Source organism: Hemiscyllium ocellatum, chromosome 17 (genome assembly GCF_020745735.1).
Source record: "Hemiscyllium ocellatum isolate sHemOce1 chromosome 17, sHemOce1.pat.X.cur, whole genome shotgun sequence".
NCBI classification, from domain to species: Eukaryota; Metazoa; Chordata; class Chondrichthyes; order Orectolobiformes; family Hemiscylliidae; genus Hemiscyllium; species Hemiscyllium ocellatum.
In genome coordinates, this window is record NC_083417.1 from 20,892,970 (window position 1) to 20,919,218 (window position 26,249).

A 26,249-nucleotide genomic window follows, 5' to 3' on the forward strand; every position below is an offset into this window, starting at 1 on the left:
AAGCTGTACCCTTCATAAATAGAACCAACAGTATTGCTTTGGATGCTGAGGAAATGGTGGGTTGATGGCAATTCTCAGAGAATGAAGATAGGACGACGACATGGATGGGCAGGGACATCCAAGAGAACATTGCAGAGCAATGCATATTGAGTGTGACCAGCCAGAGAAAACCTATTGAAACCCACTTTCAGGATCAATATGCTAGATTTGGATACGTTTAGTTGTGTGACTTTCTGTTGGTTATGTGACACATGGACTAGATTATTTCTGCAGTCCTATTCTGTTTCTGAATAAATGTTTCATTGTCCATCTGACTGTTCACATGATTTCATTTGGAAATCCTATTTTCAAGTATTTTAACATTACAGATCATTCTGATCATTAGGGGAAAAGCAGCAGTCAATGAGGCAGTACATTAATATCACACAGTGTTAAGATTAGATATATTTTAATGTTTCAGTCAGCGTATGATGTCTGAATGTGGTACACTGAAGTCTCACATGACAGGCAGCATGTTGAAAGGAATCCTGAGGCAGTTCCTTTCAGCCCTTCTGTCTTTGGTTAGCCTTCAATCTTTCAGGATGTATGCACAGTGACAACTTGCCTTGAAATCCTTGAACATTGTGTAGGATAGCATTAGAGGCAGTGTTTTGTGAGGCTTGCCTCAGCAATGCTATGAAGGAGATTAGAGTTGTGAACTGCCCACTGTACATTTCCAAAGACATGAATGACAGTACAGTCCCTTGAAAAACTGATAGAATGAGCCTTTCCATGCCAAGATGTGTGGAATCATGACTGATTCTGTACTGTCTGTCCCAAGCGGGGTGTGAGTCTGGAATGTTGTGTGAAGATCAGACTCTAGCAGATTCCCTGTACATTGCATTTAGCCTCAGTGTTGGTCCACAGTAAAGGGCAATGATTTGGGTGCAGTAGACAGTATCATTATTCAAGGATCCCTGACATCTGGTAGCATCTGCATAAAGGAATCGTTTGTGTGAGAGGTGAGTAACCTCTTCAGACATCCCAAATATGAAAGACGTTAGAATTGCCAAGCATTGCTCATCTCTCACACCGTTCCAAAAGCAACAAAGCTGATGCTTAAAGAGTACAAGTACATTCATTCACGATGTATCACCTGTGCCTCCAATGCACCCCGAGTACATTTTTCTCTTCCTTTCCTTCCCATTACACCCAAGTGCCGTGCGCACTTGGATGGAAGTATCCTGTACTGCGGTTGACTCTGTTGGCACGGAAAGCCTGGCTGGCCATCTCTGGGGGTGTTCGGGCAAAGAGGCTCTATGCCCACTGAGAGGTTCAGGATGCTCCTTCTCCTCATCATGCTCAGCTGGATCATCTTTAGGCTTCACAGGCATACTGAGATGGTGTGACTGGGCACTTCTGTGTCCCCTCAACAAAAGCTTCTGGGGGTCCTGTGTTTGGATCCTCCCCACACTGGCTACCGGCTGGCACCACACTGTCTTTGGGAGAAGAAGAATTGGAGTGAAGTCAAGTTCTTGCATTCCCCTCTAGCGTTTCCTTGCATTTGATGTTGAGCACCTACAGCTATTGATGGAGTGCAGCTCTGATAGACAATGAGTGTGCTAGACTTGGGTCTCCAAAGCTGTTGCCAAGCTTTCCAGGAAGACAGCCAGTGGTCTGCGTGCCAAAGCTAGCACTGTAATGGTAACATTGGTGGGATCCTTCATCCTTCGAATCAGTTCATCGACAGTGTCCGCCAAACCTGCCGGAGGTTCCTGTACCTGCTTGCGCTCTTTTACAAAATCATGACCAAAGCCATGGAATTATCATCTGGCTAGGGATAAGCAAGTCTTGGACAGTCCTCTGAGTATCAGCAACCTGGGCACTTATTCTTGAACCAGCCACATGTCAGCAATGTGCTCACCAGATTGTGCTCCCAATTCCAAGCTAGAAAGCGTATCCACTGAAGTGAAATTTTCTGAGTTGATGGAGGGTGCAGGTGAAAGCTGCATTCTCTGAGAATTCAATTACTCCCACATCAGAGATGCTGGTAGAGCTGAGGAACTCTATCACTGGCCTCTTTGGGGTAAGGGTTTATTAAGTGCCATGAATGCTTGCATAAATGAAGAGAGGGGAGTTAGTTGTGTGAAAGTAATAAAAGCTTGTGCAGGATAAGAGTTAGAATTGATAATGATGGCAGAACAATGTAGCACAGCACAATGAAGCTTACTCGAATGGCTGCTCATTGATTGCTCTCTGTCCCCACATGAGTGGCTGTACTCTTTAGCCAGCTTGAGAATTTTCTGCTCCACATTTGGCATACAGGACCTTAAGTCCACCATCCTCTTTCCCCCACTCAATCTGGTTGTACCACAACACTTTATGCATTGAGTGATATGCTTTCCTTTATCAGAGCATCACTAAACGAGTTGGTAGGTCATGTTACAGCCGTGCAGGACATTGGTTAGGCCACTTTGGAATATTGTGTGCAGTTCTGGTCTCCCTTCTGTTAGAGGATGTTGTGAAACTTGAAAGGGTTCAGAAAAGATTTACAAGAATGTTGCCAGGGTTGTAGGGTTTGAGCTAAAGGGAGAGATTGAATAGGTTGGGGCTGTTTACCCTGGAGCTTCGGAGGCTAAGGGGTGACCTTATAGAGGAACTATGAGGGCATGGATAGGGTAAATAGACGAGGTCTTTTCCATGGGGTGGGTGAGTCCAGAATCAGATAGCATAGGTTTAGGGTCAGAAGGGAAAGATATAAAAGGGACAACTTTTTCCTGCAAAGAGTGGAGCATGTTTGGAATGAACTGCCAGAGGAAGTGGTAAAGGCACAATGGCAGCATTTAAAAGGCATCTGGATGGCTATATGAATAGGAAGGGTTTAGAAGGATATGGGACAAATGCTGGCAGGTGGGACTAGATTACCAAAGGATATCTGGGTGGCAGGGACGAGTTGAACTGAAGGGTCTGGCAAAGGAGACCATGCCACCAGACCCAGGCAGCTTGGACTGAGATAGTTGCCCAGATCAGTGCAGTGTCACGCACAAAACACATTGCATAGCAGTGTAGAAGAGGTAAGTGCCACCATATTGTTTCTGCTACCTCCCACTCACAGGATCAGCAGTACAGCACTCTATGAGACAAAGGGAAAGATTGAATATGACAGAAGTGTATGGAACAATAGTTAGTGGTGATGCAGGAGAGATGGCGAATTGTCCCAAGTGAATGAATAGAAGAGCAGAGGGCAGAAAAGATTCGTAGTTTGGGAGGAATAAGTAGGTGAGAGCCATCAAGTGAACATGTGCATGCAATATTGAGAGTTGTAGCCCATGAAATTAGTGAGAGGTTTGCAGTCGCAGAGTTAGAATCAGTGCTGATCCCGTGAGTGGGAGGTAGCAGAGACAATATGGTGGCACTTACCTTGTCTACACTGCTGTGCATTGTGTTTTCCACAGGACACTGCACTGATCTGGGCAACTATCTCAGTTCAAGCTGCCCTGGTCTGGTGGCATGGCCACCTTTGCCAATCAGCAGCAGCCTTCCTCTTGACCAGACCATCCACCGACACCTCCAACTCTCTGATTTGAAGTGGGGAGCTGCATGCCTTTCTGGGCTACGTTATCTGTGATGTTAACACGGCACTGCAGAACGAAAGGTGACTTGTAGTGTCTTCAATAGCGTGCAGTTGGGTGTGAATGCAAGAAGATCCCAGCAGTGGCCTGGATGCCTAATTAATAAGGTTATGAGCTGAAGATTTGTGAGAATAGTGACTCTGATTCATGAACATCTCTTGACAAACACTTTTACTCAAATTGGGAAATTTCAGCCCCAACTTACGAAGGAGAGTACGCTATATATTTTCCATTGATTTGACAATGTATGAGTCTATACTTAATAATAGTATTTAATTAGCTGCTATTACAGCTTGTGCTTGAAGTTGTGCTTGGTTTTTCAATTAGATGTCACTGCCACTCTTAAATTAATCAACCGTGTTGACTGATCAGCCTTTTGAATGATGTCAGTATTCGTATCCAATATATTCTGCGCTGAAATGTGCACCATGCAGTATTTATTGTTTCTTGTCAAAATACAATTGTTATCATTCCTAATTTCTTGCAAAATCTAAATATGAATATAAACATCAGCACTTGGCTTATTTTGGTTATTTAGATCATGGTGATTTAATACAGCTGTTTAAGTAATATTTTCCTGAAAAAAAGGACTATAGTACAAGCAAAGACTTTATGAAAAGTCTGGCAACTAGGAATAGTGGTAAAAATGCATTGTGTGATGCAGTATTGATCATAAATCAATGATGGATCATCCCAGATTTTAGGTAGTGTTTCAGCTGTTAATTAATGTCAATACATGAAGCAAGATGATAATTGTCCACAATTCTCTGGAAATTAAAATGATTTGATAGTTGATAAATGTAATACAGGCAATTTATGAAATGTTGGGAGAGACATATAACACGAAAATGCTGGAATCCATTGTCAAGGAAGTCTTAATGCAATACAATGCAATACAATAAGTACATCACAGGAACAGGCCCATCAGGTCTGCATGAATTCTAATCCTTAGTTAGATCCACTGCATAATTCCCATGCACAGTTTCTATCCCTCTCTTCGCCTCCCGTCCATATATCTATCAAGATGCACCTTAAATATTGATAATGTGCCTGCTTCCACCACCTTCACTGGCAGTCAGTTCCAGGCACCCATCACCCTCTGGGTGAAAACATTTCCTCTTATAGTTGACCTTTTCACCTTGGAAAAAAGCCTCTGAATATCCATTCTACCCAAAACACTCATGATTTTGTCATAGAGAGTCATAGAGGTATACAGCACGGAAACAGACTCAACTAAGCCAACCAAATATCCCAACCTAATCTACTCCCATTTGCCAGCACTTGGCTCATATCCCTCAAAACCCTTCCTATTCATATACCCACCCACATGCCTTTTAAATGTTGCAATTGTACTCCACCATTTCCTCTGGCAGCTCATTCCATATACATTGCACCCTCTGCGTGAAAAAGTTGCCCCATAGGTCCCTTTTATATCTTTCCCCTCTCACCCTAAACCCATGCCCTCTAGTTCTGGACTCCCTCAACCCAGGGAAAAGACTTTGTCTATTTATCCTATTCATGCCACTAATGATTTTATAAACCTCTATTATAGGGTCACCTCTCAGCCTTCGACGTTCCAGGGAAAACAGTCACAGCTGATTCAGCTGCTCCCTTTTGCTCAAATCCTCCAACCCTGGCAACATCTTTGTAAGTCTTTCCTGAATCCTTTCAAGTTTCACAACATCCTTCCGATAGGAAGACCAGAATTGCACACAATATTCCAAAAGTGGCCTAACCAACGTCCTGTACAACTTGCAACATGACCTCCCAACTCCTGCACTCAATACGCTGATCAATAAAGGAAAGCATACCAAATGCCTTCTTCACTATCCTATCTACCTGCGACTCCACTTTCAAGGAGCTATGAACCTGCACTCCAAGGTCTCTTTGTTCAGCAACATTCCCTAGGACCTTTACCATTAAATGTATAAGTCCTGCTAAGATTTGCTTTCCCAAAATGCAGCACCTTGCATTTATCTGAATTAAACTCCATCTGCCACTTCTCAGCCCATTGGCCCATCTAATCAAGATCCCATTGTAATCTGAGGTAACATTCTTCGCTGTCCACTACACCTCCAATTTTGGGGTCATCTGCCAACTTACTAACTATACCTCCTATGTTCATATTCAAATCATTTATATAAATGACAAAAAATAGTGGACACAGCACCGATCCTTGTGGCACTCCACTGGTCACAGGCCTCCAATCTGGAAAACAACCCTCCACCACCACCCTCTGACAGGAAAAAAGGATAAATTTGTAGGAGGCTAGAAGGTTGTGATGATGCTGTGGCCATAACAGAGACATGGGTTTCTCAGGGGCAGGAATGGTTGCTGGATGTTCCAGGGTTTGAGCATTTAAAAAGAATAGGGAGGGGGGGAAAAGAGGAGGGGGTGTAGCACTACTAATCAGCGAGGGTATCACAGCTACAGAAGCTTCCATTGTCGAGGAAGATCTGCCTACCGAGTCAGTATGGGTGGAAATTAGGAAGAACAAGGGAGCAGTCACCTTGTTAGGGGTTTACTACAGGCTGCCCAATAGCAGCAGGGAGATGGAAGAAAGCATAGGCTGGCAGATTTTGGAAAAGTGTGGACGTAGTAGGGTTGTTGTAATGGGTGACTTTAACTTTCCCAATATTGATTGGAACCTCCTTTGAGCAGATGGTTTGAAAGGAGCTGATTTTTGTAAGGTGTGTTCAGGAGGGTTTCCTAACTCAGTACATTGACAGGCCAACGAGGGGAGAGGCCATTCTAGACTTAGTGCTCAGAAACGAGCAGGGGCAGGTATCAGATCTTGTGGTGGGAGAGCATTTTGGTGATAGTGACCACAACTGCCTCACATTCTACATAGTTATGGAGAAGGAGAGGATGAGGCAAAATGGGAGGATATTTAATTGGGGAAAAGGAAACTATGATGCGATTAGACACGAGTTAGGAAGTATGGATTGGGAGCAATTATTCCATGGTAAAGGCACTATAGACATGTGGAGACTGTTTAAGGAACAGTTGTTGCAAGTGATGAATAAATATGTCCTTCTGAGACAGGCAAGAAGTAAGTTAAAGGAACCTTGGATGACGAGAGCGGTAGAGCTTCTTGTCAAAAGGGAAAAGGTAGCTTACATAAGGTGGAGGAAGCTAGGGGAAAGCTCAGCTCAGGAGGATTACAGGCAGGCAAGGAAGGAGCTCAAAAATGGTCTGAAGAGAGCCAGGAGGGGGCATGAGAAAGGCTTGGCAGAACGGATTAGGGAGAACTATTAGGCATTTTACACTTATGTGAAGAACAAGAGAATGGTCAAAGAAAGAGTAGGGCCGATCAGGCGTAGCATAGGGAATTTGTCTGTGGAGCCTGAGGAGGTAAGGGAATTCCTAAATAAGTTTTTTGCTTCAGTCTTTACGAAAGAAACGAACTTTGTAGTGAATGAAACCTTTGAAGAGCAGGTGTGCATGCTGGAATGGAGGAAGCTGATGTGCTGAAAAGTTTGTCAAACATTAAGATTGACAAGTCACCAGGCCCGGACCAGATTTGTCCTAGGCTGCTTTAGGAAATGAGAAATGCAATTGCTTCGCCATTTGCGAAGATCTATGCATCCTTGCTCTCCACTGGAGTCACACCTGATGACTGGAGAGAGACAAATGTAATTCCTCTCTTCAAGAAAGGAAATAGGAAAATCCCTGGCAATTACAGACCAGTAAGTCTCACGTCTGTCATCTGCAAGGTGTCAGAAAGTATTCTGAGGGATAGGATTTATGACCATCTGGAAGAGCATGGCTTGTTTAAATGCAGTCAACATGGCTTTGTGAGGGGCAGGTCATGCCTCACAAACCTTATCGAGTTCTTTGAGGATTTGACTAGAAAAGTTGATGAGGGTTGAGCTGTGGATGTGGTGTATATGGACTTCAGCAAGGCATTTGATAAGGTTCCCCATTCAGAAGGTCATGAGGAATGGGATACAGGGGAATTTAGCTGTCTGGATACAGAATTTGCTGGCCAACAGAAGACAGCGAGTGGTAGTAAAAGGAAAATATTCTGCCTGGAAGTCTGTGGTGAGTTGTGTTCCACAGGGCTCTGCCCGTGGGCCTCTAATGTTTGTAATTTTTATTAATGACTTGGATGAGGGGATTGAAGGATGGGTCAGCAAGTTTGCAGACAACACAGTATAGAGGTCTGTTGTAGGCTGCAGCAGGACATTGACAGATGCAGAGATGGGCTGAGAGGTGGCAGATGGAGTTCAACCTGGATAAATGCAAGGTGATGCATTTTGGAAGGTCGAATTTGAAAGCTGAGTACAGTATTAAGGATAGGATTCTTGGCAGTGTGGAGGAACAGAGGGATCTTGGTGTGCAGGTACATAGATCCCTTACAATGGCCACCCAAGTGGACAGGGTTGTTAAGAAAGCATATAGTGTTTTGGCTTTCATTAACAGGGGGATTGAGTTTAAGAGTCGTGAGATCTTGTTGCAGCCCTATTAAACTTTGGTTAGACCGCATCCAGTTCTGGTCGTCCTATTATAGGAAAGATGTGGATGCTTTGGAGAGGGTTCAGAGGAGGTTTACCAGGATGCTGCCTAGACTGCAGGGCTTATCTTATGAAAAGAGGTTGACTGAGCTCGGATTTTTTTCATTGGAGAAAAGGAGGAGGAGAGGGGACCTAATTGAGGTACACAAGATAATGAGAGGCATAGATAGAGTTGATAGCTAGAGACTATTTCCCAGGGCAGAAATGACTAATACGAGGGGTCATAGTTTTGAGCTGGTTGGAGGAAAGTATAGAGGGGATGTCAGAGGTGGGTTCTTTACACAGAGAGTTGTGAGAGCATGGAATGCATTGCCAGCAGCAATTGTGGAAGCAAGGTCATTGGGGATATTTAAGAGACTACTGGACATGCATATGGTCACAGAAATTTGAGGGTGCATACATGAGGATTTGTGGTCGGCACAACATCGTGGGCTGAAGGGCCTGTTCTGTGCTGTACTGTTCTTTGTTCTAAGGTGAGAAACTTTGTATATCTAAAATGTTGAGTATTTCAGTGATTTGTGCATTTATTTCAGATTTACAACATATATGTTATTTTGGTTTTGAATTTCTTTACCCTGCCATGATTTAGCTCACTTCTCAAAATATAATATATTAAAAAAGTGTCATTATGACTAATTAGTCACTTAACCAATTAAATTTCTGCTGCCCAGATATTATGATGTCATTTAGTTAACAAGTTTCCTGACTAAAGTTAAACAGCAAATGGTAGCAGCACGTGTTAGCTGGAGCTTCAAAGTTTGAACTGATGATATAGCTTACTCAGGTACTGCTCTGACATAAAGCCGTAATATGGTTTAGAGTGTGGCAGAATTTGATTGGTTAAGGGATAAATGATGCTGACAAGCAATATGAGGTAATGAGACTTGAATTTAATTGGCTGATCTCAAATGCAATGGTTACATCCAGCAATCTAACCCCAATTGATGAAGTTACTTCTTGACAATTTGATGTATCTCATGGACATAAAAATGTTGTCCATGAAATTAAGGTTTAAACATCTCAAAGATTAATGACAAATCTTGGTATATAGGGCAGAATTATATCAGCCCCTGGAAATTGGTAAGGAAAGTTATGGGGCCAGTAAGAAAGATAGTGGGCAATTTTGGATTAGTTTCCAGTCCGTGTTCCACTACTGGGGAATTTCACTGCCTGTCCTCAGAGGCTGATAGCTAATTTGCATATCTAGAGATATGTCCTTATCAGGGCCTTTTAATTTGCCAATGGCAAATTAAGGAGGCAGCCTTCTACTATCAGGCCTGAATGTGGTTAGTGGGAGGTAAGGTTATTAAATCAAACGAGGAGGAAAGGTTGTTAAATCAGAGAGAGGTCAGTGGACAGGTAAGGCAACTCCTGCACCCCTGATTATAACCTGAGGGGAGTTTCCCTTCCAGAGCTCAAACCCTGCCAAGTTTAAATTATCTTTTTGCCTTACTTATTGTAGGCTGAAGATTCTGCCTGCCTCAGTCATCACCATTGCTCCTGGTGGCACTGCTGAGCTGATAGTCCTCTAATTGTGTCCTAAAGAGAATGGTAGCCATTTAATTGACTGGTCTGCTACTGTATGTGTGTGTGTGTGTGTGTGTGTCTGTGTCTGTTTCTGTGAAAGAAGCTGCCAGTCACTAGATTGGCAAAATTTTGGCCATAGTATATTTTTCCTCCCAATTTTCTTAATTCCTGTCCTAAAGTTACTGATTTAATTGTAGATATGGTTTTGCAGTGTATGAGTGAAGATAATGAGAACTGGCAAATATTTTACTCTATAGACCAGCCCAGCCAAGGTAAATACTGTGCTCATTCACAAACAGACTGTTTCTAGCAGGAATCACTGCTGAACCATTAGGTGAAGGAACTGTGGCTAACTCCCCTCTGTTGTGTAGGGATCCAGTAAACTACCTTCAATGTTCCCACGAATGAATTTTTAAAAAATTCATCATAAATTAGGGATTGGCTGTGGAACGTGTTTACTTTATTTGAGCATTAGGGTTCCGGGGAAACAAAGTCACTTTCAAATGCTACGAATAAACAAAAATCTTTATTTTAGAATTTTCTGCAAGTAATTGTGAAAATACATTTTCAAGAACACATTTTATAAAGAATGATCCAAACTGATCTGAATACCGCGATTGCACTGTGCATTTAAGAAATATACCCTGTGGTGCATTAACTATAAAATAGGATTATTTTAAAGGTGTTTTCATCAGTTATATGACCTTATGTATTAACCTATTCTGATGACAGAATGTTTGTACACTAGTTTTTCATCTTCAAATACCTGTGATTTTGGCCCCTCATGTTGCTGAATCTTCAACGTGCTTATAATTACTACATAATGTAAACTGTTGTGTAGTTAGATTTTACAATCTGTTTGGTCTTTCAGGTTGTATGTTACGCAACTCGTTTCATCTACATTCTCAAGACTTCCAGATTGTATGGGAAGTACTGGCTTTGTCGAATTTTTTTTTAAAATGGTCATCCTTTCTGCAATTTGGTACTAGGAATTATCTTGGATTTAAGTATGAGATGATGTAACTTTAAAATGTTTAGCGTAAAATGTTAGTTATTTGCTCTGTGATTTTGTGATTACATAGGTTAGCAAGTTATTATTTTGTAATATAACCTAAAGAGCTTATTTTCTCTGTGTGGATATATTGTTAGCTTTCATCACTTAAATGCCTGTCCTTGACTTTGCATTGGCATGCCAGGTGAATTGGATGAGAAATAGGGAGGTCATTCCGGGGGGGGGGGAGGCAAAATTGAATCAAAACAATAAAACTAAATCAGTCTGAAACAAAGGATTACAGTGGAAGACTAAACTGGAAAAAATAAACAAGGCAAACCGAAACCAATCAGAAACTCAAAGTGAATAAAGGAAATGAGATACAAAGAGACTAACAAACAAGTTAAATAAAATATAAAGTAACAATAAGAATGTCAAAACAGAATTTAAAAAAACTAGGAGGTACAATAATTTTAAATATTGAGTTGCAGAATGAATGTAGAAAATAGTAAATCACCATAACTTCAGATGATACAATTCAAAATTAGGTATATGATGTTTGTCAGCTATTGGTCATTGGCTACTTCAGACATCTGACGATGTAACAGTGCCATTGATTTTAAGGAGACAAATACATATCGGTATGTGATAAAATACCAAGAGATTATTATATGGCCACAACCTTTCGATCTTTCAACAAGGTAGTATTATATTAATGATGGTAATGGGGACTCCACAAGGAAACAAATTCTTACTTTAAGATGCCATACTTAAACTTCTGTAACATAAAAATTAGTTATTTATTGCTTGAAAATACATATTTTGTCAAAGCTTTTCATCTTGCACTCATCAGGCAGTACAGTGGTACAGTATAAACATTTTATTCCTTTTCCATTGGTAGTTCTCGCAAATTGTCCTGATGCGAATAAAACAACAAGCTTCAACAAAATGTGCTTTTATTCAAAAATACTCAAGTTTTGTAATATCAAACATTCATTACTCTGGGGAATTAACAATATGGTTAGTGCTATATTTGGCCCGTCATGATATAAGACATGCTGGACACTTCCAGGAAAACAACTAGTTAATTCCAGCTTTCTGGGTAAACTGAAAAACAACAAAATTCATAGTTCAGTTTCTTAGTGCTACTTGTGAGCTGATCTTTGCATCTCTTGTTCCATGTTGATTTTTCTACCAGACTACTATTCTTTTCAATTCCGTTATTTGTGTTAATGATGTGCATTTCCTATTAATCATTTTTTTTTGTTCCAGTTCCAGTATTACTTTAAAATCTAACAGTAGATAAGGTAATGGTGACTCAATGATCCGCTGTGGTTTTCGAAAGCGTGTGTCATAGACTGAGAAAGAACAGGTTCCCCCAAATAACGAGTAAAAAGTGAGGTCTGCAGATGCTGGAGATCAACACATTTCTCCCAAATAACGTCCCAGTGATGTTGATGTCCTAAAGTGACAATGGCCAGTATAAGAGGTAACATAAGCTGTGGCTTGGAAATACATTGACTGTATGGAATGAGGAATGGTATTTGATGTGGAAAATAATGGAGGAAAAAATAAGGTATGCTTTAACAAGTATTCGATGTCTATCAGATCGCCCCTCAGCCTCTGTCTTTTCAGTGAAAACAATCCAAGTTTATCCAACCTCTTCCATAACTAAAACCCTGCAGACCAGGCAACATCTGGCAAACCTACTCTGTATCCTCTTCAAAGCATCCATGTCTTTCTGCTAGTGTGGCAACCAGAACTGCGTGCAATATTTCAATTAAGAATTGATTTAGAAAATTATAATAAGATCAGTTAGAGCCAAATAAAGGCAAAGTACTATGGATTCTGGAACCATGAAATTGAATTGACCATGCTAAATTGGCGAATTGGCCATGCTAAATTGCCCATAGTGTTAGGGGCATTAGTCAAAAGGAAATGGGTCTGGGTGGGTTATTTTTCGGAGGGTTGGTGTGGACTGGTAGGGCTGAAGGGCCTATTTCCACATTCTAGGGAATCTAAAAAAAACAGATTGTGCTGGAGAAACCCTACATATCTGACAGAAATTGACAACTATATCATTACCTCTGCCTAAAGTATCATGAAGCAATGTCTGATGAGGACGGAGTGCTCGATCAGTGAATCCAATATGAGACAGTAGCAATAATTTAGAAGACTATTAAACAGTGAAGTGAGAATATCACATTTATCAGATGTAAGTAGTAAAACGATACAGAATAATAACTATCATAAAGAAAACAATCTACTTTATAGATGATGGCATTTAGAATAATAGAAATTAAAGTATAGAAAGATTCAATCTGTCATGACTATGCACACATTTCCTCTTTAGCTAGAGTTTTCCATTCTAATCCCATTTCAATGCATCGTTCCTGTCTCTATTTTTTTTGCTTCATTCTAAGGCAGATTCAATTTCATTTTAAATTATATTACCTCAATTGTCACTTGTGATAAAGCACTCCATGCTCCAATAATTGTCTGTGTGAAAACTTTCCTTAGAAGCTCCCACTTCATTTTGCAGTGATAATCCTCAATCAATGTGCTTTTGTTACTGATTTGTCAATGAATAGAAACAAACGCTCATTGTTCAGTGTCTCAGCTTAGTTCAGTTGCCTTGAGCCAGAGGGTTATATTTTCAAATAGCACTCAAAAGACTTGAACATGTAATTTAAGTTGATGTTTGAGTGAGATACAGAGCAACTCGAACAGAATGCTATCTTTCACATGAAGCATGAAACTGAGGCCCTACTTGCCTCTTCAGATGTTAAAGGCCCTAGTGCACTATTTAAAGAACATAACATTCTCCCACTGCCCTGGCTAACATTTGATCCTTTCACTGTTACCACCAGTTTAATTAGTTTTTCACATGTCTGCTTTTACAGGCTCTTGCTGTGTGCAATTGTAATTTCAATTCAAAAGTAATTTACAATAACTGCTTTGAGTTGTGATGAAATGCTGCATAAATTAAACTTTTCAACAATTTTGAAACTTTTATTATATTTGTCTTGAAATTACCAGTTTAAATTGAACATGGTGAAATATAACTGAGATTGTTTTACTGAAAATACATCTCTTTTATTACCAACGTTTATCAATAGCTTCAATGTGAGTTGAGGCTTTTGCACTTCTGTGATGAACATTGTGTTAAATGGCTAACAATTGGATCAACAACCATTATACAGCATGGCCAAGCTTCCTTTTCCAGACTGTAACATGTAGCCTGTCTGATGTCACTCTTTTATATGCTCCTGTCAAGGTTCAAAGTTCAGGAGGTACCATTACAATAAAAAAAACAGCATATAGGAAATACAAATAAACCAAACTTCTCTCCTTCCAAGCTATTGCCGCATCTGCAACCTCGCATTCTTTTGCAAAATCCTTAAGAATCTTGCTTCACAAAACTGTCTTTTCTGCAATTACCTTTCATCAGGAGGCTATTTTCACTTCCATTACCTTCTCCATCATTAGGAGAAAGCGAGGACTGCAGATGCTGGAGATCAGAGTCAAGGGTGTGATGCTGGAAAAGCACAGCAGGTCAGGCAGCATCAGAGGAGCAGGAGCATCAACGTTTTGGGCATAAGCCCTTCATCAGGTATGAGGTTTGTGGATCAGGGCTAAGAGATAAATGGGAGGGGGGGGTGGAATTGGGGGGAGTAGCTGGGAAAGTGATAGGTGGATGAAGGTGAGGGAGAAGGTAATAGATCAGAGGGAGCAATGATGGGCGGGTCCGGAAAGCAGTGCTGAGTTGGAAGCTTGGGAATGGGATAATGTGGCGGGGAGGGGAAATGAGGAATCTGTTGAAATCCACACTTATTCCATATGGTTGCAGGATCCTAGGATGGAATATGAGGCGTTCCTCCTCCAGACGTCAGGTGGTAATGGTTTGGCGGTAGAGGAGGCCCAGGACCTGCATGTCCTTGATGGAGTGGGAGGGGGAGTTGAAGTGTTCAGCCACGGGGTGGTGGGATTGGTGGGTGCAAGTGTCCCAGACATGTTCCCAGAAAGGATCTGCAAGAAGGCGTTCTGTGTCCCCGATGTAGAGGAGACCGCAACGGATGCAGTAGATGAAGGGCATATGTCCGAAACATCGATTCTCCGCTCCTCAGATGCTGCCTGACTGGCTGTGCTTTTCCAGCACCACACTCTCGACCCTTCTCTGTCATTTAGATTCAGATTAGATGAGATTCCCTACAGTGTGGAAACAGGCCCTTCGGCCCAACCAGTCCACGCCGACCCTCTGAAGAGTAACCCACCAAGACTAATTTCTCTCTGACTAATGTACCTGACACAATGAGCAATTTAGCATGGCCAATTCACCTGACCCACATCTTTGTGACTGTGGGAGGAAACCAGAACACCCAGAGGAAACCGATGCAGACACAGGGAGAATGTGCAAACTTCACACAGACAGTTGCCCAAGGCTGGAATCAAACCTGGGACCCTAGTGCTGTGAGGCGGCAGTGCTAACCACTGAGCCACAGTGCCGCTCATTGTTAAATGACTTCAAATATTTCAAAGATGGAAAACAAGCAAAAATTCTTCCTGGGCCTTGAACTTTGAGAGACATCATCATTGTCCTGGGCTTTTCATGGATGGACCCACTTGTCAAGAAGATAGTTTTTCCATTCAATTAATGGTGTATCAATCAGAGAGGAGCAGCAGACCATGAAACATGGTGCACAGCTGAGAAAGTTTCTCAATGTGGGGGAATCCTCTCCCCATTTTAAATCTATAAGTTTAAGAATTGGATGCAGCAATTTAACTACCACTGTTTTGGGTGGAGATATAGAATTATTGAGTCATACAAAATGGAAACAGGTCCTTCGGCTCAAATTGTCCTCACTGATGTAGTCCCATTTGCCAGCATTTGGCCCATATCCCTCTTCATATTCATGCACCCATCCAGATGCTTTTTAAATGTCATAATTGCACCAGGCTCCACCACTTCCTCTGGCAGCTCATTCCACACATGCACCACCCTCTGTGTGAAAATAATGCCCCTTAGGGCCCTTTTAAATCTTTCCCCTCTCATCTTAAACTTATGCCCTCTAGTTTTGGATTCCCCACCCTAGGAATAATAGGCTAGTCACCCTATCTATGCCACTCATGACTTTATAAATTTCTATAAGGTCACCCCTCAATCTCCTATGCTCCACGGAAAAAATACCCCAGCCTATTCAGCCTCTCCCTACCACTAAAACCCTCTAGTTTTGGCAACATCCTTGCAATTGTTTTCTGCACCCCCTCAGATTTAACACCATCCCTCAAATAGAGAGGCGATCAGAATTGTACACAGTATTTTAAAAGTGGCCTCACCAAGGTATAAATTCCTGTACAGGGTGGTCTGTGATGGCTCTTAGAGTCATAGAGATATACAGCATGGAAACAGACCCTTTGGTCCAACCCGTCCATGCCGACCAGATATCCCAACCCAATCTCGTCCCATCTGCCAGCACCTGGCTCATATCCCTCCAAACCCTTCCTATTCATATACCCATCCAGTCTGAAAAACAACTCTCCACCACTACCCTCTGTCTTCTACCTTTAAACTAGTTCTGTATCTAAATGGCTAGTTCTCCCTGTATTCCGTGAGATCTAACTTTGCTAACCAGTCTCCCATGGGAAACCTTATCAAACGCCTTAATGAAATCCATATAGATCACATCTACCGCTCTGCCCTCATCAATCCTCTTTGTTAATTCTTCAAAGAACTCGATCAAGTTTGTGAGACATGATTTCCCACACACAGAGTCATGTTGACTATCCCTAATCAGTCCTTGCCTTTCCAAATACATGTACATCCTGTCCCTCAGGATTCCCTCCAACAGCTTGCCCACTACCAACATCAGGCTCACCCTTCTTCAACAGTGGCACCATGTTAGCCAACCTCCAGTCTTCCGGCACTTCACCTGTGGCTATCAATGATACAAATATCTCAGCAATCACTTCTCTAGCTTCCCACAGAGTTCTAGGGTACACCTGATCAGATCCTGGGGATCTATCCACCTTTACCCATTTCAAGACATCCAGTACTTCCTCCTCTGTAATATGGACATTTTTTTCAGGTGTCACCATCTATTTCCCTACAGTCTATATCTTCCATATTCTTTTCCACAGTAAATACAGATGCAAAATACTCATTTAATATCACCCTCTTTTTCTGCGGCTCCACACAAAGGCTGCCTTGTTGATCTTTAAGGACCCTATTTTTTCCCTCGTTACCCTTTTGTCCTTAATGTATTTGGTAAAAACCCTTTGGATTCTCCTTAATTCTATTTGCCAAAGCTATCTCATGTCCCCTCCCCTCCTGATTTCCCTCTTAAGTATACTACTGCCTTTATAAACTTCTAAGGATTCACTTGATCTATCCTGTCTATACCTGACATATGCTTCCTTCTTTTTCTTAACCAAACCCTCAATAGTTTGCTACATCTATAGTTTGCTAAATCTTTAGTTTACTACAAGCAAAAGTATTTACCTCTCTTTCTGGATCATTTCCCTGTTAGAACCATTCCACCGTTCTCCCCGCCTCCACTCCCTCCCCAAGGGGAAAAGAACTCAGCTTTTGCCTAATTTTGCAAGTCTAACATCAAGCCAACCAACTAACCGATCCAACAGTAGTTAACCAAGGAGGTGAAGAGTAGTATCAAAGTAAAATAACAGGCAATGCAGGAAAGATCCATCAGGATTGGGAAAGTTTTAAAAACTCACAACAAAAGGAGGAAAAAAGCTTTCAGGGCAAACGAGTCAGTAATATGAAAATAAACAGCAAGAGCTTTCTTAAAATAAACAGAAAAGGAAAGTAAGCCAGAGTGAACACTGGCCCCATTCCAGAATGAAGGTGGGGAAATAGTAAGGGAACTAAGAAATGGGAGGAGGGTTGAGTAAATAGTTTGCATTGGTCTTCATGTTAGAGGACACTAATAGCATTCCAAAAATAATAAATAATCAAGGGACTGAAGGGGGTGTGGGTAGGAAATAAATATTATTACTATCACTGGAGAAAAAATATTAGGGCCAACACATCCCATGAAAGGCCACATCCTTTGCTTATAAAGCAGGTTTTAGAAGTGGTGGACATACTGTAGTAATCTTCCAAGAATTCTAAGCTTTTGGAATTTTCCCAGAGGATTGGAAAACTGATACTATAACATTTCTATTCAAAAATAGAGGGAGTCAAACAAAAATGTTAACATCTGTCACAGAGTCTATTATCAATGATGTAATAATAGAGCATTTAAAAAATGCGTCATGAAATTAAATCGATTTGACTCAAATGCTAGCAAGAGCAAAGAAAAATTTTATTACAGGCCTTTGCAAAGGGACCCTGTGCATTTGACAAAATGTCTTATGCAAGGGGTCCCGAGTATCATTCACATGTTTCCTTTATACCACACTTCGCTCAGCCTTATCTCACCTCAAGGACAATCAGCTTGGGAAAAGTTTGAGCCCTTTTCCACATAAGGAGGTGTTTTCCCATTGCTTTATTGTTGAAAAAACTACTACTGCCCTAGTATTTTCCCCTGACTCTGCTGAATTAGTTTGCAAAACTTGCAAGGACAGGCTGTCTGCTCACAGAATTCAGCAAAGTCAGGCTGTCTGCATTAAATTGACTTAGGAAGGTATTCTTTTACAGATTTCACAATAGATGTTAATTTTGTTAATTTTCCATTACATTTCCCGTTTTTGTCATTTTATGACAACAAGGACAACAACCAGATTAAAAAAAACTATAGAGCCAGATAACTAAAAAATGGCGATCTTAACAGCTATCTGTGTTGTATGCACTTGAAACGGTCCTAGCCACCCCTTCGCCTTCTTTTCCTCCTGAAGGCTTTCACCACAATCCAGTCTCCAGGGGTTCTAGATCGTACAGCTTCCCTTCTGCTGGTCAGGATGGTGCTGCTTTCACTTGATTCTGTATTTGAGACAAAAGTGTAGAGAGTTTTATATAGTAACACAACATCTCATCCTCACAGTGACCTGTTATCTGTCTTACCTTAGCTTTGGGCCAGTTTCTGTGTTGGGTGGCCTACCGAACAAAATCTCAAATGGGCCAAGATTAACTCTTCCTCTCCTTCTAGATCTCATATACATCAGCACAATCGGAAGTGCCTTTGTCCATGCCACCCCTAGTTCCTCACAACATTTTGTCCAATTTAATTTTTTTTTAGGGTAGCATCTTTCTCTTTCCACTGCCCCACCGCTCACTGGGTGGTAGGCACAGTGTTGTCTGATGTTTATTCCCAAATAATCACTGATCTGCTGTAGGGCATTATCGACAAATGGTGTCCCATTGTCACTACTAAGCCTTTCAGGGATGCCCCATCTCGGAATTATTTCAGTTAGCTGAGCCTTGGCTATAGCACTGGCATCCTGTTTGGACATGGGGAACATTTCCACCCATTTGGAAAACATATCAACTATTACCAGACAATACCTTTTCCATTTGCTGGGTGTTAGTTCAATAAAATCCATCTGTAAATGTTCAAAGGGCTTTGGGGTTGGGGGTGTGCTGCCTGACTCATCTTATTCCCCCGTACACATTATTAGTGACACAGAATACACATTGTTCACAATACTTCTGGGAGTAATGAGTAAATCCCTTCGTATACCAGCATGCTGAAATACTGTCATACATCCCTTTTGACACATGGTCCTTACTGTGTGTTAGTTTGGCATAGAATGGAAATAATGACGGTGGTAGACAGCGTTTACCACTGGGGCCACACCATACCCCTTCCCTCACACTGCAACCTGCTTTCATCCACTCACGCTCCCATACATCTGCTGTTGGGGTACAAATGTTTGTCATACACATGTCAATCTGCTCACTTGGCGGCTGCTGGGCTGCTGTTCTTGCTGCTGAATCTGCCCTCGGATTAGAATCGTTATCTTTTGTGTGGGCTTCACGTTTACACACAGAAATTGATTTGGGCAATAGGACCGCTTCCAGGAGGTCAGAAATTTGGCCACGGTGTGTGATGGGTTTTCCGGTGGAGGTTAAGAAGTCCCTGTGTTTTCACAGGGTTCCAAAATCATGTACAACCCCGAATGCATATCTGCTATCGGTGTAAATATTCACTGTCTTTCCCTCAGCCCATTTACTGGCCTCAGTCAAGGCAAATGATGAGGAGGGAGTGATCCCACTTTGACTACCTCATGGGTAGTCACTACAGCATATCCAACACAGTTCTGGCCTGTCTCCTTGATCCTGAATGCTGACCCATCCACAAAAAAACTCCATATCCGGATTCTGAAGTGGTGAATCCTGCAAATCTGGTTTGGGGCTGCAAATTTTATTAGTTACAGCGACACAATCATATGGGTCTCCATCCCCTTCTGTCTGGAGAAGGCTAGCAGGCTTAAGGATGTTACATCGCTTTATTGTAATGTTAGGCACCTCCAATAACATGATATTGTATCTCAGCTAACGTGCTGCTGACATGTGTGCTGTCTTTTTCTCAGAAAGCAGTAAGGACACTGCAGAAGTGCTGATCCCGGGGTTAAAACAAGAGTCTCCAGACTCCTGTGTAGAGCCTCATTATATATGGTGGGGGACTCATAGTAACCTTGACAAAGTTGTGTGAAGGTATATGATTTTCCTTTGAATGAAAAGGTGAATCAGAATTGACTATCTGGGTGTACTGGTACACTAAAGAAGGTATTTGCTAAATCCACAACAGAGAACCATTTACTGTCAGGTGGAATTTGAATTAGTATAGTATATGGGTTAGGAACGTTTGGAGCGCGCGGGACAACAGCGTTATTGACTGCCTGCAGGTCTTGAACAAACCTCCATTCCTCCGGTTCACCTGGAATGTTTGCTTTTTTGACTTGAAAAATGGGGGTTCTCACCGGTGAGTTCTCACGAGGGATTATCACTCCAGCCTTTAGGAGGTATTCAAAGACTGGAGTAATTCCTTCTATATCCTCGGATTTTAACAGGTATTGTGCTCTGCAAGTACGCGGTAAATCTCTCATAGCACGACTCCTGATGCGCCCATTGAGTTCAGGAACCTTCCACTCAATTTTATTGGCGTGTACTCTCTGAACTGGGTTGATTTGAATTCTGAGTATGTTGCCCCTATATCTACCAAAAAGGTGACTGGTGTACCTTCCACATATAAGATAGAGGTAGGCATTGACTTATATGCATCGTTGTTGTATTGGACATATTGTCCACACTTCGTAATCTCAGAGCTCAATGTAGAGGTGGGACATGTCTCAGTGCACGTAAGGTCAGTAGAAGAGATTTAGCATAAGCAAGTCTTTGTTGCCAAGCATAAGGAAAGAGGCTTACCTGTACCTTGTGGGCTGCTCACCTCCACCTCAGCCCTGCCCTGTCAATCACCCCGTCGCTGAGCCTCCAGGACCAATTGAGGCTGTCTGCGCGGGCACTGTCTCGCCGAGTAGTCCATTGCTCCACAAACAAAGCACCCGCCAGACCTACCTCTGCCAGCGCCTCTTGCTCTCTCTCTTTCTGCAGCACCTCCCTCCAATGGCAGGGTGATCACCTGCATCAGAGTAAGCTGAGCTTTATGTGCTTGCTATTCCATCTTTAGTTTCCGTTTATCCTTCTCTTGGGAAAGCAATTTTTCAGCATGTATCACACGCTGTTCTATCAAATTCAGCTTTCCCGGGTCCCAGGTAATACATGCGTCCTTTACCTTTTTCGCTATTTTGTCCTTCATTCCATTGATGGACACCTGTTCCTCAGATGTGCTTCATACACCGTGATTTCTGCCGCGGTTATGTCGTCAGGTGGTCTCAGTCCACTATGGGCTTTATGGACTTCAGTGGGATACGGTCTCACCTTCCCGTTGTTTACACATTGCAATTTTGGTCACGTCCATTCGCACTGGGATTGCCTCCCTACAGGCGGCTGCCAGCACTGCAACAAAAACATTAAAGTCTCCGTTCTCTTCCCCTTGCGGGTTGGTTGATCTGGTATGGATTTTTACGGCTGGCCATCTATATTTGATTTTGGTGACATCAACGCCAAGTTTCATCACAGGAGACATCTTATCTCATGTGATGTGGGATGGAACTCGGTACAGAACTTTGTCACTTCTTCGGCGAACTTATTACCTCCGACTTCACGTGGTCCGGCAACTGCCCATAGGCACTTTCCAAATCCTTCATGGTCCATGGTAGGTGGACCAGCACTGGGCACCCTTCTGGGCCTGCAACTTCAACCATTAGTGCTTGCAGAACTACCTGGTTAGATGATAGTACGCCAAACCCCTCACCGTCTGACTCATCATCCGTCGTGGGGAGATCGCGAGCAGGCCCTGGATGCCTTTCTGTCTTGGAGTGGCCGTCGTCATTTTGGGCTTCTTGCTTCAGTTGGTTGCAGGTACGATTTCCTATCAGTGATCCAGCAGACCCTGAGCCAGCGGCTGCTGACTTGGATCCTTCGCCAGGTGGATCTCGGAGGGCAGTCATCAAGGTCAGGATCTGGAAGACACCGTACAGCTTTATTAGGTTGTTTTCCGCGTGTGTCTGCATGTGTACTAGTGTTTGTATGCATATTTGATCATCTTTTACTTGAGATTTCCTTTCCCTGATATCAGCCTCAGCCTTCCACATGTTATAAGTACTCCAATTCGCAGGTTCTATTTTCCCCTTCCATTTCTCCTTCTCTCTCTCCTCCAACCTCAACCTCAATACATCTAACTGACTTTTACTAAAACTTCCCCCCTCCCCCCTTCAGAAAACCACATTCCTTGATCCACAATTCTAACTGCTTTACAGACTCTAGGCCATAATTATTTAACACGTACTGTATTTTTGATCAACCGTTCTAATTCCTCCGTGGATCCTCTTTTTGTTTGCTCTTGCCGGAGCCCATTTTCAGTGTTACTGGAAAGGTGTTCAGCTTTCTCTCTCTCTCGCGGTACCATTACGTTTTTCCCTTTGACTTGCTTTTTACCTCCGGAGGTCCCCTCTCGCATTGGGCGCGTCTGCCTCAATGCCTTGGCTTTCGTAAACCAAGAAACCACGTACCCGGTACGTACCCAACTTAGCCAGTGGTAGATCCAAGTCTAAAACCACCCTTAACCATGCTGTCTCTCAAACACTCTAGAGACAGCAATCCTTTCCCTTGAGTTTTGCTCAAATACCACGCGAAGGTTCACTGAACCCTCTTCCTGATTCATTTAATCTCTTAGAATGAGTCTCTATATAGGATTATTTAAGCCACAACTCTTACCCCAACCCTATTCAGTTCGGACCCTGGCGCCGGGGCGATCCACAGATTCCCAGTCCTCTCACGCAAAGGGGCCAATTCAGCGCTCGAGATGAAGTGAAAAACTTTCAAGGTGCTGGCACCTGTGCCTCCTAGGAATCCTCAGAATCTCATCCAGTCGCGGAATCCCGGATGAGCCCCCAAGTTTACTGTCGTGGAAATTAAATCAACTCGACTCAAATGCTAGCAAGAGCAAAGAAAAGTTTTATTACAGGCCTTTACAAAGGGACCCTCTGCGCTTGACAAAATGCCTTATGCAAGAGGTCCCGAGTATCAGTCACATGTTTCCTTTATACCATACTTCGCTCAGCCTTATCTCACCTCAAGGACAATCAGCTTGGGAACAGTTCAAGCCCTTTTCCACATAAGGAGTTGTTTTCCCATTGCTTTACTGTTGAAAAATCTGCTACTGCCCTTGTGTTTTCCCCTGACTCTGTTGAATTAGATAGCTTGCAAGGACAGGCTGTCTGTTCACAGAATTCAGCAAAGTCAGGCTGTCTGCATTAAATTGACTTAGGAAGGTATTCTTTTACAGATTTCACAATAAATGTTTGTTTTGTTAATTTTCCATTACAGTAATCAACTAAAATCAGCATGGCTTCAAGAAGGGGAAATCATACCTAAAATATGTATTAGACTTCTTTGAAGTAGCAACAAGCAGGATTGATAAAGGTAAACCAGTGGATGTAATTGAGTCATAGAATCCTACAGCATGGAGACAAGCTCTTTGCTCCAAACTGGTCCATGCCAACCAAATTGTCCATCCATGCTAACCCCATTTCCTTGCACGTGGCCCATATCTTTCTAATCCTTTCCTACCCATGTATTTGCCCGAATGCCTTTTAAATGTTGTTAATGTACCAGCCTCAACAACTTCCACTGCTCCCCATTCCATTTGCATACCCCGCCCCACTCCCCAGTGTAAAAAAGATGCTCTTCAGATTCCCTTTTATCCTTTCCCCTATAATCTTAAACTGATGCCCTCTATTATAGAGTCATGGAGTCATAGAGATGTACAGCACAGAAAAAGACCCTTTGGTCCAACTCATACATGCCGAACAGATATCCCAACCCAATCTAGTCCCACCTGCCAGCACTTGGCCCATATCCCTGGCTAGGTAACATCATCAGTGGCGACCTCTAAGTGAAGCGAAGCTGTTGTCTTCTGCTTTCTATTTATGTTTGTCCTGGATGGGGTTCCTGGGATCTGTGGTGATGTCATTTCCTGTTCATTTTCTGAGGGGTTGATAGATGGTATCTAGACCTATGTGTTTGTTGATGGCATTGTGCTTGGAGTTCCAGGCCTCTAGGAATTCTCTCCACTTGGAGGTCGCGACTGATGATGTTACCTAGCCAGGTAATGAAATGTCTGGATATCAAACCTACAGCTCAGTGAGCAAAGGTACACCCTAAACCTCAACCTGAGCTACAAACCTTCACAAACCTTGCATGATCATGAAAATCCAACATCTAGCTTCAGCAAAGAGGGGAGACATACAGATTGGTTGCCTTTATTTCAAAAGAATTGAAATACAAAAAGAAGGAGTTCTTGCCAAAACTAAAGATGGTGCTAGTCAGAATACTTCTTTTTGACACACTCATCTGGAGTGATGCCTACTCTTTTACTGACGTCAGAGTCAGGTGAACAGTTATAATATGACGTATACAAATCTCATTACATTACAACCATCTCAACATGCATTCTACCCACCACCAGTGCACAGTGGCAGCAGTATGTACCATTTACAAGATGGAATGCCAAGACTTCTTCAACAGCACCTCCTACACCCTAACATTTCTCCCAGAAAGTCAAGAACAGCAGACACATGAGAAACCACCAGCCATGGAAATATATTGCTGCATCCTTATTTTCAATGGATCTAAATGCTGGAACTTTCTAACAAACAGCAGTGTTGGAGTGTCAACAACACATATACTTCGAGGTTCAAGAAAGTGATTTACTTTCTCATCGTCAGTTAGGGATGGACAATGAATACTCGTCATCCAAATAATAGCTCAATTCCAGTAATGAGAAATCAAAAACAAAAACAACCAGGAAGATGGAAAAAAATCCACTGGCCATGTTTGGATTGATCATTTATCCTCCAAGTATAAGTATAGAATTACATATGGCTTTTTCAAAGTAAGCTTGAGTGGGTGCCAAAGAATTAATTGGCAGCCATGATGATCTTCATTTTGAAGCAGCTCAGTTTAATAGATGCGCAATGCAAGACTGAACATGATTAACAAGCTATAAACTGAAAACGAGAAAAGTTCATTATTGCAGCTGTGTAACCCACCCCAATGTACACAGCACGACACACAGGAATGTTCTTTTATAAACGATCCAGGATGCCTAAGAACAAATGGAGCAGTGGACCCATTCTGGTCGTCGATACTGTTCAGCCGCAATGTTTTTTTGAACTCCTTATTGGGGAAATAAGCGTCAATTGTGTTACACTGTACATTTAAATCAGTGAATGGTTCAGCAGCAGCTACTCATCTGTACATCACATTCTTTTGTAAAAATCATGTTGCTTGTCTAGTCCTTTGTTTGGTTCTTCAACCACCACTAATACAGGGATGCTAATGGAGGAAAAATTGAAAGGGAATATTTTCTATCCATTAGCCACCAACACTGGCATTTGCAATGGTTGAAAATAACTTCTCAAATATTCTTTTATGATGGAGTTATGTGTGGGGGAAAACAATGTTGTATAAGTTTACTATTCTGTGATAGGAACATTGTATTCTCAGGAGAAACAGATCAACAGTTTATAAATGTTTTCTCTCTCTCTCTCTCTCTGTCTCTCTGTCTCTCTCTCTAATTAGCTATCCACACAAATCACAGCAGACAAGAGCCATCTGGAGGCTGTAGGTGCAAAATTCAAATCCATACTGCCCTTAGAAAATCTGAAATCATGACCACAGTGGTTATGTAGTGTGCAACCGAGCAGTGAATGCTGTAGTAATCATTAGCACATAGTAAGAGTCTGACTGAAATATGCACCAAAGGTGGACCACAACATCAATTGGTAGCCAATGCTAACTCAATGCAGTGATTCCATCAATGCCCAAACTAACACCTTCTCTTACATTCACAGATACCAACATGCCTTCAACAGTAAGTTGCATATAGAATTGTCTTGGCTGTAGAAGACAGAGAGTAGTTGTGGAGAGACATTTTTTTCTGACTGGAGCTGGATGATCAGGGTGTCCTGCAAGGATCAGTGCTGGGACATCTGTTGTTTGTAATATATATAAATGATCTGGATGAAAATGTAAATCGTCTGATTAGAAAGTTAGTAGATGACATGAAAATTGGTGGAGTT